The sequence below is a fragment of the Apium graveolens genome, chromosome 11, assembly GCF_009905375.1.
Source record: "Apium graveolens cultivar Ventura chromosome 11, ASM990537v1, whole genome shotgun sequence".
NCBI classification, from domain to species: domain Eukaryota; kingdom Viridiplantae; phylum Streptophyta; class Magnoliopsida; order Apiales; family Apiaceae; genus Apium; species Apium graveolens.
This window is the reverse complement of record NC_133657.1, coordinates 124,836,425-124,856,108: the sequence shown is the minus strand read 5'-3', so window position 1 is coordinate 124,856,108 and position 19,684 is coordinate 124,836,425. Positions and strand designations below refer to the sequence as shown.

Genomic DNA, 19,684 nt, shown 5'->3' with positions numbered 1-19,684 from the left:
AATCCATAATTAGCCAGAAATTTCACCTTCATCGTCAAAGCCTGAAGCTGAGCAGCTATAGTAGTAGCTGTATCAACTTCCATAATTCTTGCTACCTTGCCTTGAGGTAGCCTCTGAGTAGGATTCCGGTATTCATTCGTAGCCATCAGTTCAATCAATTCATAAGCTTCATCGTAGCTTTTAGCCCACAAGGCTCCTCATGATGCTGCATCAAGCATGGGTCTAGAAGTAGCACCCAAACCATTATAGAAGCAATTAATGATCATCCATTCAGGCATCTCATGATGAGGACACTTTCTAAGCATCTCCTTGTAGTGATCCCAAGCCTCACATAAAGATTCTCCAGATTGCTCAGCAAATTGAGTAAGTGTGTTTCTGATTGCAGCAGTCTTCGCCATAGGAAAGTGTTAGGTCACACACACTGTAGAAGGGGGTTGAATACAGTGTTTAGCACAATTAAATCGAATATAAGAACTCAAGTAACAGAAAACAGATTTTATTCAACACAATAAACTCTGTTACAATATGAAACTGTCCTCTCTCAGTGATGAACAAATTATCACGAGAGCTGCTAGGGTTACAAAGAATAATAACTTCAATAATAATAACACTTACAGTATAAACCCTATGCCTGTGTTTATATGCTACACAGTTACAAGATAAATTCTAATTCATATGGAATATAATTCTGCTTCCTAAAATATATCAACTAGTTATCTTTTCTTCCAAGTATTCTATTCTTCATAGAATTCTTTCTTCATGCATAATTCTTTATGTCTTAGTCTTGATCTTCTTTCCTTTCAATCAGCCGCCTGCCTTATCTGAAAGTCATCTTAAGTCATGATATTATCTCCTGATAAATATCTTCTGATAACTTAAGTTCTGATAACTTAAGTTCCGATATCTTAATTTTTGTCTTCAGTATAAGTGCTGATTTCCAGTTAAGTACTGATTTGACCTGTTAGTTAAGATCTGAAAACTAAACACAAATCATATTACACATAACATTATCAAATATATCCAAAAATCTCCCCCAACTTGTAAATTAGCATAATATACAAGTTCAACAGATATTTGATGATGTCAAAAACATTAAGTACAAATGCATGAGAATTTGACTAGATAACTACAACTTACAATCCTTTCAACTTTACCATCTTTAACTTCTGATAACAGCTTCAGTCTGTATACACTTCAGAATTTAAGTAGTTGTAGATCTTTGACTTGGCTTCAATTTTTGATCTCTTTGATATCAGGAATTGTTCTGAGATAGTTCTTCAACAAACATCTCTCAGCATACTCAAGTTCATTGACCATCCTCCTTTTAGCATTTATCAATTCAGCTGTATCTTCACCAGTTTGAAAAATAGCTGCTCTGAGATAATTTATCTTAGCTTTTCTTATCTCCTGATCTAGTCTAATCAGATATGCCTTGTCAGACTCTAGATTGAATTCCACGACCTTATAACCCAGAAAAGTAGTTATAATCTTAGCAGAGTTAGGCTTTATTTCGACAATATCACCTTTGTGATCTCTGTACTTGGGACAGTATGTGTTGTCAGACTTTATAAAATAAAGCTTCTTCTTTCTTTGAATTTGAGACTTTAAATAACCTGCAACTAGAGCCGGCCAAATGTGCGGGTTTGAACCGCCTGTTCGGGACCGGCTCGTACGGAAACCCGTAATTATTCAGCCCGAACCGGGTCGGTTCAAGCCCGAACAATTCGTTGAAATATATGAGCCGATTACGAATCTAATATTTGAAAACCGGGACCGGACCGGCCCGCACGTACACAACCCGCGAGCTGCACCGACTGCACAACCCGCACAGCCCGCACAGGCCCGTGGGTTTGCTCCTGCAACAACTTGAATTGAAGTGGAAATATGGAATAAACTCTCTCACACACACAATACAATAAACACACAATACACACATAACTATGCATATACATATACAGCCAATCAAGAACAAACTGAAGCCAAACAACCAGAACAAAACGGCGGCCGGAAAAAGAAATTACCGGGAACAGGGGAGAGAAACGAGGAGGAGGAAGAGGGGAAAAAGAGAGATGAGAAAAAAACGAGAGGGAGAGATAGAGATTGCGAGAGAGACTGCAGGGAGGGAGAGAGAGAGATTGAGTGAGGGAGAGATGAAAGAACAGGGGAGGTGGGTTTTGTGTCTGTGTGTGTGTTGTTTTTGTTTTTTGTCTTTTATCAGGTAACATATAGCAACTGAAATGTACAACCCGCACAACCCGCACACACAACCCGTTAACTCACGATTATTCGTGTACCGATTACGAGTCCAATTTCGTCGATTCAAACCCGGCCCGAGCCCGGTTCGTTCTTAAACAGGCCGGTTCAGTGTTGACATTCCAAGTGCTCAACCCGTGTGCGGCCCGGCCCGGCACGCACGGACCGCCCACTTGGCCAGGTCTACCTGCAACACTATCTGTTAATCTGTCTTTCACTTGAATTAGGAATATAACATGTTCCAGTTCCTCAAAATACTTCAGTGGTATAGCATTCTGCCTAATCTGGTATACGCTTCCATCTGTCATAAAATATAACAAGATATGTTCTTTCAAAAAGGTATGGTAAACCATTTGTACAGATTCAAGTCAATTCAATCTTTCAGGAGTTGCTCCAACACCTGGTTCACTTAAGGAAGTTGGATCATTAGTAGTGTTATGTACTCTTCTTTCATCAGAACTACCCAATCCAGATTTATCTCTTGCTTCCTTTCCTGTAATAACTCTTGCTTCAAAACCACTTGTTACAGTCTTCAAAGGTTGAGTCTGTTTAGCTTTGGTGAATCCTGGTAGGAGTATCTTTGAAGGTTTAACATGAGCAATGTCAGAGGTTTCCTTTTCTTTGTCTTCTGATATCAAGCCAACTTGAACTATGTCAGAGGTTACTTGCTTCACTGTCATATCAGAACTTACTACATCTTGACTCTGAACAACATGAGCCATGTTAGAGGTTGTTTGAAAAATCTTCTTTTGCATCAGAGTAAGATTACCATCTTCTTCATCATCAGTTATTTCTTCATCCATGACTAACATATAAACCTTTACAGGTTCATCAACTTTTTCTTTGCCCTTGGACCTTGGATCAATTTCCACTTGCGATTTGGCTTTGGTTGCCTCAGAATTTGTTCTTTCCTTTATCACAATACCCTTAGGTTTTAGAAATTTCTTTTCAACAACAGAAGCTTTAGATTTTGTCTTGACACCTTCTGCTTTAAGTCTAGCTTATTCTTCCTTTAGACTCTCAAAGTCCATTCCTGGATTTTCTTTAAGAAATAACTTCTTATAAATTTCTTCATCAAGTTCCAGATGTTCACCAGAACTTATCCTTTTACCAGTATCAGAACTTATTCTTCTCCCAGTATCAGAACTTGTTCCTTGACTTATAATTCTAGCTTTACTTGATGAAAGTCCTTTGCCTTGACCTTGACCTCTACCCTTATTAAAGTTTCCCTGGTCATCATGTCCATCATCCTTTCCTTTCAGTGTCTGAATAGATTTGCATTTGGACTTAATCACTTTCTCCCCCTTTTTGGCATCAGCAGATAAAAGAAGAGAGACAAGCAATTCCACTGAGGATTGGATCTCATTGAGTTGATTTTGGTGAGAAGCTTGATTCTGCAAAATTTCTTCAATTTGAGTTTGTTGCTTCTCCTCAGTCAATGTAGGCAATTCTGTCAAAGGCTGGCTTGAAAAATATGTTCTTTTCAAGTTTCACATTCATATCTTGCTGGATTAAAGTTTCTTGAATTTTATTCATCTTGGCATGAGTTGTCAAGTGTTGACCTTGAAGGTGCCTAGTACTCAATGCAGTAACTCGTAGCTGTGCCTTGAAATCATCATTTAACAACATTTCACAGCTTTTGTCAGATGCTCAATAAGAATCATTTCAAAAGGAACAAAACTAACTGTGTTCCATTCCTTAGTCCACTCCTTTCCTCTAGGAGTTTCACTCCAAGGTACTGGTGCTTCCCCTGTAACAAACTTCTTGACTAAATCAGCTTTATTAACTGTTTGTTGAGGTGCATGTCCTGATGGACCAGCTGCATCAGCATTTAAATTAGTAGCAGCTTCACCAGTAGTTTCTTCATTGGCAGCATCAGAACTTGTAGATCATGCAGTATTAGCATCCTCTGATAAAATAGAAGTATGTGAGACTATAGAGGCTTCAACATCTTCCTCTAAATTCTGATATGCAGCCAGGTTCTGATCAACATCCAAAATTGAAGTTGTTGGTGGAGTGAGTTGAATTGGTGGAGCTTCCAAGTACAAAACCTCAGGCACAATCAAGTTATGAATATCAATTTCAGCAATTGTACCTGGTTCTTTAGTATGTACTGGATCAACTATAGGTGACATAGGAGGTGTAGGTATGCTGTCTTGAGCAGTTTTTGGTTGTGCAGAATGAAGTGATTCAATAACAATTGGTTCCGTTGAGATTAGAGATTCCTGATCCCCTTCCTTAGCTGCTTCCACTACATCCTCTGAATCTGACTCAACTATGTCCATGTGAGCTCTCTGTTTCTTTAATTTTTTCAACTGTGGAGACACTGTAGGAGCTTTATCATCAGAATTTAACTTTCTAAGCCTTTTGAGGGGCCTAGAACTCCCGGTTACAGTGTCTTTCTGAGAAGAAACCTTCTCGGCTTCTACAACAATAGGTTCTGATATTGGAACCTGTTCCTCAGTTGTTTCCTCAAATCAACAGAATTTAATCAAAACATTCATCACAAAATAAAATTAAAAGTCGATGAAGTAAAGATTAAAAATTGCAATTAAACATGCACAGTCACATAATTTGAGAAACAAAGAACAAATCTTGCAATCAAAGAAAATTTCATTGATATATCAGATGATTACATTTCATGAAATTTGTCAATTACATGCAAAAATTACAAGATAGTCCTATTCTACGATTCCTAACATCAACAGCCTTAGTCCTAAGCTAAGAAGCCCTAACGACTAACTCCTTCTGCTGCTGACGAAGAGCACTACAAGATGGATGATCCGTTCTTGCTGATGAAGAGCTGCTCTCCTTTCCTCTTCCAACTTAATCATCAGAACTTCCATCAGAACTTGTCCTCAGAATCTATGCAATCTGACACATAAACTGTTCATCTAAAACAACATTTATCACCACAGTAATTTTCATCATTCATATGGAGTGTAAGTGTGTGCATTAAGCTAAATATCAGACAAAAAGTGAAGTATGATTCACTTCAGTACATCTTAGAAATAAGGCATAACTAAGAAATTTGCTCAAAATCTGTAACACCCCCAAATCCGGGGTCGGGGATCCGGGTTGTCACAAATTCCATTTCTCTTAATAACACTTAATCTTAATAAACAATCAACTACTGCGTACTGTGACCCCACAATATACACACACACCACAAGTTATAGTCTCAGAGATGAATACCAAAAATAACACAAGTCAGTTCATTCCACAATTATAAGTCGTTATACCTCGAAAAGGTTTCTGAATAAATTTACATTTCCTTACCATTATTACAATTCATATAGATACATAAGTCTGGAGCACCAAAAGTTGAAAGCCTAGCCTATTGGTAATTTCTACCTCAGCTACTGCGGCATCAACGCCTCCAGAAAACTGCGGAACGTTTCCTAACCGCTTGCGAATTGGGAGCTTGGTCATGTTCATCTTTTTTATCTGTTGTTGTGTGATGAAAGAAGAAAGCAAGGGTGAGCAACAAACCCACCGAAATAATATGTATAATAATTAACAATATATGAGCATTCTCATAGTACTCATGAAAGTCTTGGTCAAGAAGAAATGAACCAAGTTTGATATCTTAACACGACCAAGTCGCAAAATATTCAGTATATATGTACTTATACTTTTCAAAATCTTGGAAGTCCTCTTCCATGCATAATATACACAGAGTTCCAGTTTATAACTGTATAAAAATATCGTTGCAAGGTGATCTCATATATCTAACCTTGTCCCAACGTTTTTCAGAAAATCTTTGTCATGCATAAGATAATTATTTACTAGATATAAGTTGAAAAGATGAAGTTACAAGATACTCCAATATACTTATATCTTTTCCAAATACTACTTGAACTACCACCGTTCAAGTTATAATCAGTTTCAAAAGTTCATCACACCGATGAGACTACAAGATAAGACTTGAATAGATTCAATCTTTGAAATATCATTTGAAAGAAATGAAGTTACGAGATACTTCATTAAGTCCCGATATATATACACCTATATATATATACATTTCATACACTCCTTGAAAACCTCTGTTATGAAAATTATAAACAGAGTTGCAATATCCAATGAATTTGAAAAGGAGAAAACCTTGCATAAACCTGATATCTTGCTGATCAGGCAAAGATACCAATAAGTAACCTTTTCTACTAGTAGATGGACGAATTCCCCACTGGTCATCACCCTGGCCGCATTAGGACCTATGCTGGACTACCACTCAGCCACTTATGCATTGATGGACTCCCACTGAGCCACTTACACTTTCATGGACGCCCACTGAGCCCATGTTGCTTATGCCGACTCAAATAGATGGACTTACTTCCCGAACGTTGGGCAAGTAATCAAAATGTTTTCTCAAAACAGCAACCTCGTTACAAATATAAAATACACCATAGAGCCGGATCCCTCAGGTTTTGAGCGAGTATTTAGATCCCCTTTGAAAGGAAGATCTTAAATCTAAAAATGAGTTTTGGGATCCGCTCTAACTTTTAAAAATCATTTTGAAGACTCGAAAATATTTTAAAGAATGTTTAGAGTAACGCTGATTTAATAAAATAAATCAGTCCCGGTATGTTGGAGAAATTATCTGAATATTATTACTTAAATAATATTTCCATAAAGGATAATCTTTATAAAAATAATTGAAGTAGAAGTTTTACAACTCATACTTGAAATGAATAATAAATAACCAAAGATATACTTATACGAAAGCACAATCTTTATTTGAATAATCGAAAATAAGTTTAATTATCGAAACATTATTGTTTAATAAAATAAAGAATATTATTTAATAAAATAAGTGGAGTCATAAGTCCTTGAATGAATATTCAAAATAATATTCATTAAATAAAGTAAGCGCAGTCATAAGTCCTCGAATGAATATTCAAAATAATATTCATTAAATAAAATAAAGTTATCGAAAAACCTTATTTGATAAATAGTTTTGAAAAATATATCAATATATATATATTATACTTGGGAACATCGACTCCCGGTTTAGAAAATGTTCACCTTTGGATCCCCTATACTAAGGGTATACGCAACTACTGCTTATCTCTAGCATAGGTATTATGCAACTTATAAGCATTTGAATTAACAATTAGATATCAAGATTATGAAACAGACATGCATATATACCATATCAGCATGCTCCAATATATCGCAAAATTTTCTAATAACAATCATGCACTTATCACAAGATAATGCATATACATATATTTACATCACAACAACAGTATAACGGTTAGAAAACTTGCCTGAGCGACTGGGGTTGGTAAAAGGCCTGGGACGAGTCTGATAACCTATAAACAACATATAAGTTGGAATTAAACCATGGTCGCTTAAGAAACTAGTCTTTAACCAATTAGACTCTAACGTTGGTTTTTGCGCTTAACGATTCACATAAGTCACTCGAGTACCCTCAGCTCCACCATTTTTAATAAATTAACCATTAAGAATTTTAAGGCGATTCTTTCGCAAGTACCCTATCAACTTCCTAATCCACTTTACATAATTGTTTCATACTCCAATTAGTCATTTAAGGGCCTTAACCAAGGTTTCAAAGTAAGGCGAGGGGTAATGGTTCGTTCGCGAAACGCCATTACTTAAAATGGTCGTTCCTCCTAAACCGTACATCGGATTCAAGCGAACCACATATCAAAATGAAGCTCGTAACATGAACTATCTAATAATGGCAATGGTCAAAACCTAACAGTGAGTTCACGGGTCCTGAAGTTAAGAACAAAAACAGTCTAAAGTAAATCGGGCATTACGACGGCTATGTTTACGCGATTACCAAATTTATACCACTCCAAGCAATCCACAAATCAACCAACAATCATTACTACAACCAAACTCCATCCATACTTTACTACAACAGCCCTAAAATCTCAAGATTTCCAATTTATACTACTCTCAATCATGAACTAAAAGCTATACTTAAGTTCATTAACCAATAATCAAGATTTACAACTTCAAACCCATTACAAATCCAACCAAACTCTAAATATACATGAATCATGCTTCTCATGAACTATACCAAACATAACAAGCTCTAAAAATTCAATAATAAGGCTAGGGTAAGGTATTATACCTTCCTTGGTGAGTAAGAGTAACTAAGGAGCTTGAAACAACCTTTGAAAATCCTTACAAAAGCTATATCTAAACAAAAACACAAGATCAAAAGTTTCAAGTTCTTGAAAACACTATTCACTCTCTTCTTCAATGATTTATTGAAGGAGATTGTGAAGGAAATGGAAGCTTAGATTCATAGGATAGCTATATCTAAGTATAAGGAACCTTGGATAATTACCTCACAATTTAACAAGGCTTGGATCTTGGTTTTTGATTTTCTTTTCTTTGAAAAGATGAAGAAGGCCGAGAGCTTCCTTCTTGGAAATGGAAAGTCAACTCAAATTTTGTGTTCTGATTTTGCTTGGCTTGGTTGATATCCTTTTGTTTGTTAATTAACTTTTTACCATGGTAAAGAATGAATGGTTCACAATCAACCAACCAATCCCTCCTTTTTGTCATGCTTAAGTCACCATGCTTATGTCATCTTCCCACACTTGTCTTCTTCTTGTTGGTGTGATGGCATCATCATCCACTAACCTCTTTGATTAACTCCTAATTACTTGGCTAATGATCACTGATCTGTTATACAGTTCGCTTAACTTTCGTTCTCGTTTATCGTTTGAGGGATCATACCCGAGATCTTATTACTAAGGTTCCCCTAAACCCTTCTCAATATTTTATATTCCTTTTTATGATCCTCTCTTACCATCCTTGAATTTAAATCATTTTTATCATGTTACCTTATACTCAATTCTTTCTGTATCTGGTGGGTTTTTGGGAAAAATCAAAGTGTTCGTATTTGGATTCTGACGATCTTTACATACACTTATATATCATATAGAGTACTAATAAGATCTCAGAATATCAATAAAAGAACCCCTACATAGTGTGACATGAAAAGTTTTCTTATTCAGCATAATCAGCAAAATCACTATTCATAAGGGTTACAAAATGTCCAAAATTTTTGGGGTTATTACAAAATCTGTCATTATTCTGAAGTCTACTGTAGAATGAGTTCATGCATGAGTCCTCCTCAACAATTTTGTGCTCATTTTATGCATCTTTTGAAATTCCATTTTACAGTGGCTTCTCAGTGTAAGTGAGTCACGGCTGCTTATCAGAATTTATGTTGTTATCAGAGTATTTCTCCAGTAATCATAGAGTGTGAAAAGTCACCAAGAAAATTTTATTTTGCTTTTCTAATGCATATTACTTAATACCAGCAATGCACTTGGGTCTTCCCTTCCACATTTTTACTCTAGATCTCAAAGGAGTACCTGATTTGTATTTCTTTTCTTTTCTTTTGATAAGTGAGGCCTATCAGCACTTAGTACATCCACCAGATTTACTAACATCAGAACTTAACAGATAAGAAGCATTATTCTAGTTTTTTTGACTTAGTAATAAGATAGACAAAGTAAATTTAACTAAGCTCAATATCAGAATTTGCTTGTGTTAAAAGATTTCCACATAAACAATTACTTCAAACATGGGATATTTAGTATATTAAAGACTACTAGGTCAGCATCTAGCACAGTTATCCTCATTGGATTGAATAGTCACAGAAACATTCATATCACTATCAGAGTTTAGAAATTCACATCAAACAACAATCAGCACTTAAGCAATTTTCAATTTAAGCACATGATACACAAAGATAGTAATATCTGTAAATACTGATCATAAAGTCTGATGTATCAGAACATAAACTAAGCAGATTTAGAGAAAGAACCTGAAACCATTCCAAGTTCATTTACCAGTCTTGTAAAAGTAGCTTCACACAGTGGTTTTGTGAAGAAATCTGCTAGTTGTTGATCTGTTGGAACAAAATGCAATTCCACTGTACCTTCATCCATATATTCCCGTATGAAGTGGTACCTAATGCTGATGTGCTTTGTCATTGAGTGTTGAACTGGATTACCTGTCATAGCTATAGCCCTTTGATTATCACAATAAATAGGGATTTTAGAAAATTCTAACCCATAATCCAGTAACTGATTCTTCATCCAAAGAATCTGTGCACAACAACTTCCTACAGTAATGTATTCTGCTTCTGCAGTTGATGTGGAAATTGACTTCTGTTTCTTGCTAAACCAAGAAACCAATCTGCCTCCAAGAAATTGGGAGCTTTCACTTGTGCTTTTCCTTTCAATTTTGCATCCTGTAAAATCTGCATCTGAGTAACCTATTAGCTTAAAGTCTGATTCTCTAGGATACCACAATCCCAGATCAGCTGTACCCTAAAGGTACTTGAAAATTCTTTTCACAGCTGTTAAGTGAGGTTCACTTGGATCTGCTTGAAATCTTGCACAAAGACAGGTAGCATACATGATATCAGGTCTACTTGCAGTTAGATAGAGTAGTGAACCAATCATACCTCTGTAATCAGTAATATCTACTGATTTACCAGTATCCTTATCCAATTTTGTTGCAGTGGCCATAGGAGTGGATGAACTTGAACAATCATGCATTCCAAATTTCTTCAACAAATTTCTGGTGAACTTAGATTGACAAATAAAAGTTTCTTCTTCATTCTTCTTGACTTGAAGGCCCAGAAAATATTTAAGTTCTCCCATCATACTCATTTGATATCTTGACTGCATCATCTTGGCAAACTTCTTACAAAGTTTGTCATTTGTAGAACCAAAAATGATATCATCAACATATATTTGCACCAAAAGTAAGTCATTTCCATTGTTGAGGTAGAACAATATTTTTTCAATAGTCCCTCTGTTGAATCCACTTTCCAGAAGAAACTGAGCTAATGTCTCATACCATGCTCTTGGAGCTTGCTTAAGGCCATAAAGTGCTTTATCAAGCCTATAGACATGATTGAGAAATTTGAAATCTACAAAGCCTGGAGGTTGTTCAACATATACTTCCTCTTCAAATTCTCCATTAAGAAAAACACTTTTCACATCCATTTGAAAGACTTTAAACTTCTTGTGAGCAGCATAAGCCAAAAATATCCTTATAGATTCCAATCTAGCAACTGGTGCAAATGTTTCATCATAATCAATTCCCTCTTGTTGAGAGTATCCTTTTGCAACCAGCATTGCTTTGTTCCTTGTAATTATGCCATCACTGTCAGTTTTGTTTCTGAACACCCACTTTGTACCAACAACAGACCTGTTCTTTGGTCTTGGTACTAGGGTCCAGAATTTATTTCTTTCAAATTCATTTAACTCTTCCTGCATTGCTTGCACCCAATTAGCATCTTGAAGAGCTTCTTCCACTTTCTTTGGTCCATTCTGAGAAAGAAAGGAATGATAGAGACATTCATTTGATGTAGCTGTTCTAGTTCTAAAACCTGCATCAGGATTTCCAATAATTAAGTCAGGTGTATGTGCTTTAGTCCACTTCCTTGCAGATGGAAGGTTATCTCTAGAACTGGATGCTCCCCCATGACCCGTGCTGTCTCCATCAACATTTTATGATGCTCCCCCTGAAATTATGCTCTCTGAGTTGGATCCTTCAGAATTTGAGTTTCCAGAAATATCAGAACATGAGTTTCCAGAATTATCAGAACTTGGCTTATAAGAACTTGACGAATCAGAACTTGAAGAGCCTGTTGTAGATTCTGATGCTTCTTGAGATGTGGTTGGATCTTCAGTATGCTCCCCCTACACAGGTGCATCTTCCTTAGGCGTAGTCACCACAGTTTTAATAACATCAGAGTCTAATCCATCAGAGTTTGCAGTATCAGGATTTAGACTGTCAGGATTTACAGAATCAGAATTTAAAACTTCATTTTCGAATCTCAGCTGATCATGATCATTGAAATCTTCAAGTCCAGTAATCTTCTTATCATCAAAAGAAACATTGATAGATTCCATGACAACCCTTGTTCTTAAATTGTAGACTCTGAAGGCTTTTATGGAAAGTGGATATCCAACAAAAATTCCTTCATCAGCTTTTAGATCAAATTTGGATAACTGTTCGGGATGAGTCTTAAGAACAAAACACTTTCATCCTAATACATGAAAATACTTCAGATTTGGCTTCTTTTTCTTCACCATCTCATATGGTGTTTTTCCATGCTTGTTGATAAGTGTTGCATTCTGAGTAAAACAAGCAGTCTGCACAGCTTCAGCCCAAAAGTAGGTTGGCAACTTTGCTTCATCAAGCATAGTTCGTGCAGCTTCAATAAGAGTTCTATTCTTCCTTTCAACAACTCCATTTTGCTGTGGAGTTCCAGGAGCAGAAAATTCCTGCTTTATTCCATGGTCTTTGCAGAACTCTTCCATGATCAAATTCTTGAACTCAGTGCCATTATCACTTCTTATGATCTTCACAGAATCTTTGACCAATTTATCCAGTTGCTTGACATGATCAATCAAGATAGATGCAGTTTCACTTTTTGTGTGCAAGAAATACACCCATGTGTATCTGGTGAACTCATCCACGATGACCATAGCATATTTCTTTTTTGCAATAGACATGACATTCACTAGACCAAATAGATCAACATGTAGTAGGTGATAAGGCTCAAGAATTGATGATTCAGTCTTGCTCTTGAATGAAGATTTTGTTTATTTTGCCTTCTGACAAGAATCACAAAGGCCATCAGGAGCAAATACTGATTTTTGCAGTCCTCTCACAAGATCTTTCTTGACTAGTTCATTTATATTGTTGAAATTTAAATGAGAGAGTTTCTTGTGCCAATCCCAACTTTCTTCAATTGATACTCTACTTAACAAACAGATTGCAGAACCATCAGTACTTGTTGAAAGCTTGGTTTCATAAATGTTACCATGCCTATATCCTTTTAGAATAACTTTGCCTGTAGATTTGCTTACAACTTCACAGTGTTCTTCAAAGAAATCCACATGATAACCTCTGTCACAGATTTGACTCACACTCAGCAGATTATGTTTAAGTCCTGAGACCAGAGCTACTTTTTCAATGATGACATTCCCAAGATTGATATTGCCATATCCCAGAGTTTTTCCAATGTTGCCATCTCCATAAGAAACACCTGGGTCAGCTTTCTCCACAAAGTCTGATAGCAGGGCTTTATTTCCAGTCATATGTCCTGAACATCCACTGTCCAGAACTAGGATATTCTTCCTGTTGCCCTGCAATCACAAAGACCACTAATGATTAGTTTTAAGGACCCAGACTTGCTTGGATCCTTTGGCCTTTTTAAGTTTGTTAACATTTGCAGCGGATTTAGCATCATAGTTTATGTTAACAGTTTTCTTATCAGAATTTACAATATCAGACTTTGCGTCAGAACTTACACTAGAAGGAATAATGCTAACTTTCTTTACAGAAGGTTTTATTTGATAATAATCATAGAACAAACTATGATATTTATTACAAGTATAAATGGAATTCCATAAACTACCACAATGAAAACAAGGATTTTGTGCCTTATATCTAACAGACTGACTCTTAACTCCTGATTTTGAAGGTAAGGAGTTTATATTCTTATTCTTCCTGTAAAAAGAAGCCAAATGGTTAGAGTTTCCACAGTTATGACATGTTTTTCTAGGAGCATTAGGAACAGGCTTATAATTGTTACTTTTGTTCACACCTTCCTTTCCATTCCTATTTTTCCTAGGTGGCTTTACCTTGTTTACATTCTTAACATCTTTCCGCTTATGTTTAAGCTGCTTCTTTGTCATTAAGCCTATATTAACTTCAGTTGGCTTATCCTGTTTAGGTTTGTCAGAAGTTACTTTCTCCTTAACTTCTGATTTCTCAATATCAGACTTTGCAGTTACAAACTTAACAGGATTTACCTTTGGTTTTTGTTCAACAACTATAGTCTCAGTTTCTACAGTTCCCTTACTGTTCTTATCATCTCCATAACCTAAGCCCTCTTTCCAGTTTCCACAACTAAGAATATCCTGATTTTTTCTACCAGAGTTAGTCCAAGTCCTGATTATCCCTCTTTCCTTTTCTAACTCAATTTTTAGAGATTCATTTATTTTTAGCACTTCATCCCTAACATAAAAGGCATCATCTCTATCTTTCTGAGTTTGATGGAACATGACTAACTCTTTTTCTAAATAATCATTCCTCTTTTTATAAGCAAGATTTTCAGAAGTTAATCTTTCACATGTTAAAGTTTGATCTTTATAACTAATGAACATGGTTTTAAGATATCTTCTTCACTCAGTAATATCATCATTATGAAAGGCATAAGTAGTTTGAGGTACCTTTAAGTCAGTAGTATCAGTACTGCTATCAGCATTTGCCATCAAGGCATAGTTTTCCTCATCCTCAGAATCTGAAGCATCTGACCAGCTTTTCTTCTTTGTGACAAGGGCCTTGCATTTGTCACTCTTCCCTTTTTTGCAATCAGGAGAGATGTGGCCTTTCTCACCATAGTTGTAGCACTTAACATTTGAGTAATCTCCTCTGTCAGACTTTCCTCCTTTGCCTTCATATTTTCTGAAACCCTTCTTATCAGAACTTGCACCTTTCCTGGAAAACTTCTTTCCTCTCCTGAATTTCATGTATGCAATCTTGGTGATTCCTTTCACCATAAGAGCATACAGCTTCATCATCTCCTCATCAGGGTCCATCTCAGGTATACTTTCAGTTTCTGAGTCATCATCACTATCAAAACTTGATGACTCGGTATCAGACTTTGTGATGAGAGCCTTTCCCTTGCCTTTCTTTGAGGAAGCAACTTTGGGACTTTCCTCCTCAGCCACAAAAGCAACTGTCCTTGACTTTCTTTCATTCATCTTGCTTCTTTGTTCCATCTCAAGTTCATGAGTCTTGAGCATCCCGTAAATTTCATCAAGAGTTGTTTCATCAAGATTATAGTTGTCTCTTATTATTGTGGCCTTCAAATCCTATCTTTCAGGAAGAGCTAACAGGAATTTAAGATTTGAATCTTCAATATCATACTCTTTGTCAACTAGTGACAAATCATTCAAGAGTTTAACAAATCTGTCATACAAATCAGTTAATGACTCATCAGGCTTTGAGTCAAAGTGCTCATACTCTTGAGTGAGTATAGTCTTCCTGTTCTTCTTGATTGAATCAGTTCCCTGACATCTTGTTTCCAAAGCATCCCAAATCTCTTTTGCAGTCTTGCATTGAATTACCCCGTTTAACATGACATTATCAATGGAACTATGCATCAAGTGTCTTACCTTTGCATCCTTCGCAATCGATGAGACATCTTCAGCAGTGTAATCACTTTTTTCCTTTGGTACAGACTTTGTTGGCTGACCTGCAACTTCCATAGAAAGTTTGGTTGGCATATGCGGTCTTTCATAAATCCTGTCGAGATATTCTGGATCTGTAGCTTCCAGAAACATAGCCATCTTCACTTTCCATATTGAATACTCAGACGGTTTCAACATGGGAAGTCTTATAGTTTCATATCGACTACGGGGTATGGTTTTTGGAGGTTCTTCAGTTTTGGTGGGCTTGGTTGGAGTTTCTTCTTCAGACATGATTGTTTTTGGATCTTAAACTGTTTGTGTGTTAACAGATAGCTCTAATACCACTTGTTAGGTCACACACACACTGTAGAATAGGGTTGAATACAGTGTTTAGCACAATCAAATCGAATATAAGAACTCAAGTAACAGAAAACAGATTTTATTCAACACAATAAACTCTGTTATAATATAGAACTGTCCTCTCTCAGTGATGAACAAATTATCACGAGAGCTGCTAGGGTTACAAAGAATAATAACTTCGATAATAATAACACTTATAGTGTAAACCCTATGCCTGTGTTTATATACTACACAGTTACAAGATAAATTCTAATTGATATGAAATATAATTCTGCTTCCTAAAATATATCAACTAGTTATCTTTTCTTCCAAGTATTCTATTCTTCATAGAATTCTTTCTTCATGCATAATTCTTTTTGTCTTAGTCTTGATCTTCTTTCCTTTCAATTACCCGCCTACCTTATCAGAAAGTTATCTTAAGTCCTGATATTATCTCCTGATAAATATCTTCTGATAACTTAAGTTCTGATAACTTAAGTTCTGATATCTTAAGTTTTGTCTTCAGTATAAGTGCTGATTTCCAGTTAAGTACTGATTTGACCTGTTAGTTAAGATCTGAAAACTAAACACAAATCATATTACACATGCCATTATCAAATATATCTAACAGAAAGAATTTAGTTAAGAACTTTTAAGCAAGATCCTCCCATTTGGTGATAGACCCCGGTGGTAGAGAATGTAACCAGCACTTAGCTTTATCCGGCAGAGAGAATGGAAAAAGCCTCAATTTAATAGCATATTTAGAAACTCCATTGAACTTGAAAGTGTCGCTGATCTCGATAAAATCTCTAATGTGCATGTTGGGATCTTCTATTGGAGAACCCCCAAACTGAATTGAGTTCTGTATCATTTGAATCGTGCTCGACTTGATCTCAAAGGTATTAGTCGAGATGGCTGGTCAAACAATGCTAGACTGAATATTATTAATCTTTGGTTGAGAGTAATCCATCAAAGCCTTAGGATTCGCTTCCGGTTCTTCCATTGCAATAAGAGCCTCTTCTTCAACTTTCTCCTCAACAAGAACTTCCTCAAAAACTTCCTTAGCTACTATAACTTCTTCCTCAGCTTGATCCAGTGTTCTCTTACGAGACCGAGAATGCGTATGCATACACGCTCGCTAGAGTACCTGAAACACGACAAGGAAACAAGTAAGTAAAATATCCGAGTCACTGAACATTAACGAACACTGATGTCAAACACATAAACTAAAAATTAACCCCAAGTCCCCGGCACCGGCGCCAAAAACTTGTTAGGGCTAGAACACGCGCTAATATTCACGCAAGTAATATAGAATTAATTCTAGTTTGTTCCCACAGGGACTGGTTTATGTTAATTTTAATCAATGTACTTATGCAACAATGGTATGGTTATTATCCAATGCTACGATAAATAACAAATTGATCAGGTTGTTTTAACTACGATTAACTAAGAGATTATACTAAAGAACATTAACTAAGAGAATAAAGAGAGTTGAGTACTATATGACACAAACATGGGATTCTAACTTCATTAAATACTTCATTCAATAGCCTTTTCATTCTTAACCTTAGCATGCAATGGTGATGACACTAATCAGATAATACGAAACTAGTAAATGCCAACTTTCGTTGTACGAATACCCTACTACCAGACCTCCACAAATTAGATAGAAGCTGAATATACGCCAATTATATTGAGACTCTATATGTCTATAGAATTTGACAACATAACGGTTTAATGCACAAGTTATCTATCGTGATTACATAGGGCAAGTAAGATGGTTAAAATTACCCATGAATCATGCATAACAAATACATGAACCTATGCTAGCATGACAAGTTCTAAACCCCTAAGTTCATTTTCGCTTCATTAGAGATTAACATGCTATCTTATAAGTTCGCGAAGCTCATAGGCGAATAAGCACAACCAATACTAGGATATCATACAATCACCACACACTAAGGCATCAAAATAAATTAACTAAAGAAAATCCATAAATAAATCCGTTAGAACCCCACGATAACGATTAGCCCATAATCGGACTAATCATCAACGTGGGTTTCGATGAAAGCATGGTATAATAAATATAGTCTTTATAATGAATAAATAATAAAACCAAGTACGAAACAAGATTATAGGTTCACGAGCAAGAAAACTAGCATCCAAAGTTATAACTTAAAACAAAGAATCACAAGAATAAACTAGATCCTCTTCGCTTTGGTTAAATTGTACTTACGGTCTTTTTACGCCTTCTCCTTTTGCTCTGGTACGTCTTGTTATGAAAAATGATCATAAGTTATGTATATAGCATCCCATGCAGATTAGAAATCTTTCGGATCAAAATCAGAGTAGAAGTAGGATTCCTGGAATTCGACCCGGTGCGGGCGCGCGCTTCACCAGCGGGCGCGCTGCACTTCTGTAATCCTGGCACGGCCGCGCGCTACTACAGCGCGGGCGTGCTGACTCTCTGGAGAAAATCCTATCTTCAGCTTTTCTTGCTGGTTTGAGTTGGTCTTTTTACGAGCAATCTTCTTGACACATTCCTAACACCATATTAGCATCAAAACAATGCCAAATCACCTGGATCTTTTATTTATGCCTAAAATGCAAAAACACTACAAAAACACATCAAATACATAAATAACTTGAGTACAAAACATCAAGTCAAGCCTTTATAGGACATAATAAGTGGACATAAATGCCACTTAACATTCCCTGAGTTGATGTTCAAGGGTGAGAGGTTCTATTGTCATAGCTAAACTTTTGTCAGATGAAGCTTTCCAGTAGAAACCATTAACTTCACCTTTCTCGAGATTCAAGTCTAGCCATGAGCATATTCTTTCCTTACTCTTAATACGAGAAAGCTTCTCAACCTTCCTGCTTCAGATGAGACACTACTTTACTCTTAATGAAAATGCATGAATGCAAACTATATGAATGCAACGATCCCCATAGAATAACTAAACCAATCAACAAACAACATCTCAACAAATGCAGTTATTCGCACAAATATCAATTAAATCCCACTATACTTACAAGCAAGAAATATGTGTGTGTGCAAATGCTTACAGATATACTATCACAACTAGATCAATAATCATGACTCACTACTCATCAAAGCAATCACAAGGTTATAAATAGAATAAAAGCTAAACTCAAAATAACTTATAACACTTTAATTCTTATATTGGAGTTTTAACTGGATTCATGCTTTTATCCATAACACTTATACAACACAAATATGCTTATTTGACCGTGCAATGAGTGAGGTTCAGAAAAGACTTATACAATAATACCCATGTAGCGATCGTTAGGTTAGTGGATCACAAACTATAAAAAGCCTTAGGTCATTAGGCACGAAGTCCCCTAAGAACTTAATAACTCGAGTATTAAAGAGCCCACTCGTAATCAGTTATGCATAAACACATATGTTTTTTCCTTTTTTCATTTTTTCCTCTCTTTTTTCACATAATTTCTGAATAAGTGTGTTTCGCTCCATCTCGTTCAACCCTAGACTACTCATATAGAATGAGCCGACTACCAACCATTTGACACCTAGCCACAACAACTAGCAATGACATCCTTTTTTCTGTATAGCTTGTCCCATGATGAAAACCTTTGTTGTCATCTCCAAAGATTATTGACAGAATAGCTTTTGTTGATCATATTTGATTGTGAGGCTCTTTCTTTGATCATATGCCTTGAGTATGAATTACCAATAATACATAGAAATCAATTAACCTGTTATATCCTGCACTCACAAATTGGTTAACAGTTCTTGGTACCCAACTTATCAATTTGGGTCCAGATGGATTAGAGATATTATAATAAACAAAGATAACAACAGTTGCAACCTTATCATGCTAATTCTTATC

The 19,684-nt window shown here is 36.0% G+C and overlaps 1 non-coding gene across 1 annotated transcript; it reads left to right on the top strand.

Annotated features, from left to right (window-relative positions):
• The first annotated feature begins 276 nt into the window (after positions 1 to 276).
• LOC141699582 (small nucleolar RNA R71) lies at positions 277 to 383 on the top strand. Its single transcript, XR_012566028.1, has one exon. It is a non-coding gene; the product is annotated as a small nucleolar RNA R71 (small nucleolar RNA).
• Positions 384 to 19,684: the final 19,301 nt, after the last annotated feature.